Raw genomic sequence first — 2442 nt, 5'->3', positions numbered from 1 at the left:
TTCAAAAGGCTACAGAAAATGGTAGAAATTAATCATCTTAGCTTCGTTAGAGGTCTAGTATAACGTTTCCTTTTGTGTTATTTAAGCATTTTATGCATATAGCATAACAAATGTGATATATATAAAAATATATATATTAAATATAAGCTTTGAAACTGCTCTATTTTTTTCTTTTATATTATTTTATAATGCGGCAGAAATTAAAAAAAAAAAAAAAACAGTAAGCGAATATGTTGACATAATTTAGAGCTGTAACGTATGAAATCATATTTTTATTTCAGCATTTATCCGAGTCATATTTTACTATCGCTTTAATTTTGTGTTAAAATCATTAGTTTTAATCGAAATTTTCCTTAACTTTTTAATAGGTATTGGGCTGAAAAGTTTAGGAAACAAATATATCTCAAAAAATATTTATTTAAACTTGTTTTTTCAAAAAACCTTTTAACAAATCCATTAAAAACAGAAAGTCTTAAATTTATATATCTTTAAAACAAATTTATTTAAATTATATAGATGATACAATGATAAAATATATAAATGATATAATGATAAAATATATAAACGACTGTTTCGATTTGCATTTAAGGTGGTTCCTACATAATCAAAAGTCAAAATTTTTTCAAAAATTGATATTTTGGCAAATTAGATATTCAAATGTAAAATTTAACGTTCTTTCTCGTGGTATATATTTTTTAAAAGTTTGTTTATGCTTTTTACAATATTTACTATTTTATACAGGTAGGTATAGTTTTAGTGCCTAGCAACGGCTATAGCAACCGTTTTGTTTTTTCAGTTATTATCTTAAATGTACCTTAAAACTCAAACTTGTACATCTCTTTTGCTATTCTAATGTTGCCTTGTACGTCCAAGTTGTTAAATATTTAATGTTTATAAGTTATGCTGTTGCAAAGTGCAAACAGCAGACAGGCTTTTTTATAATAATTTTTTAACTTTTTACTGTTTTCTAATGTGCTTGTTGAAATTATTTATCATTTTACTTAGATTGTAGTAAAATAATAAAGATTTAATACGGGAAACCTTCGAAATAACAAAAGAAAGTCATCAAGAAAGGGTGTTGGTGATCGTGGTTGTAAAAAACCTGTAGATATTGTAAATAATAAATGTGGTATCAATGGAAATAAAAAAAATGTAAATATTGAAAATATCACTAAAAAAAATTTTACCATTAAACCAGCTGAACATTCTGGAAGTAGTGATGATTATTTTTTATTTATAAATTTTAAAATACTTATGGAAATGATAGCAGTAGGAAACAAGTGTCAAGAATGTGGGGAAGCTAATGTCACAATATCTAATAGTTTGGATGATAGACGGGGATTTTCTCATAAAATTGTTTACTTTTGTGGAAAATGTAAAAATAAAAGTCACAAGTATACTTAACCTTTTAGTGCTTCTGAAAAAATGTATGGTTGTAAGCAAAGTGAAATTAATGTTCGATTGGTTATGGCTTTTCGAGAAATTGGTAAAGGGCACGAATCGATTAAAATATTTGCACGATGTATGAATATGCACTCAATATCTAATACTGCCTTTAGAAATATTAATAATAAGTTATTTTCTGCATATGAAAATTCTGCACTAGAAAGTATGCAAAATGCTGCAAATGAAGCAAAAATGGAAGAAATTGTCCCAGGTATACATTCTTGTCGTGTATCGATTGATGGAACTTGGCAAAAAAGAGGACACTCCTCGTTGAACGGTGTAGTGACAGCAGTAAGCAAAGGAAAGTGTTTGGATGTTATTGTTTTATCAAAACATTGTAGACAGTGTATAATATGGGGTGGAAAAAAAGGGACAACAGAATACACAAATTGGAAAGTTGCACATAATTGTAAAATTAACCATCGAAAGTCATCAGGAGCAATTGATATATTTTAGCAATCTGTAAGTCTAGTTTATAATGAGTATCTTGGAGATGGAGACACAGCTTCTTACAAAGAAGTTGTTAACTCCAAACCCTACAAAGCACAGTTTGGTATTACACCTGTTAAATAAATTTTGTCAAAGATTTTCCAAGACCTTTCAAATGATGACCTTCTCCGCAAGTGCATCCATGGGGAAACTCAAAATGCTAACAAGTCCCTGAATAATATTATCTGGATGAAATGTCCCAAGCAAGTCTTTGTAGAAAGATCAATTCTACAGTTAGGTGTATACAGTGCTATTCTTCAATTTAACGAAGGTCAATTTGGACTTGTTAAAGTGTATGAAAAACTTGGAATACAGACCGGTGTCTGTTTTAATAATATATCTGAAAAAATGAAATGGCGCAGCATCCAAAATTTACTTATTAAAACATCAGATAAGACTAAAGCAAAAAGAAAAAAACTAAAAGCCATCAAGAAGGGTTTATTGGATAAAGACTTACATAAAGAGGCAGGCGAAACTTATTTAAAAGGAGGATTTTAGTTTTAAAAA

The sequence above is a fragment of the Hydra vulgaris genome, chromosome 02 (genome assembly GCF_038396675.1).
Source record: "Hydra vulgaris chromosome 02, alternate assembly HydraT2T_AEP".
Classification (NCBI taxonomy): Eukaryota; Metazoa; Cnidaria; class Hydrozoa; order Anthoathecata; family Hydridae; genus Hydra; species Hydra vulgaris.
The sequence above is the reverse complement of the archived record's forward strand: the minus strand, read 5'-3'. Positions refer to the sequence as shown.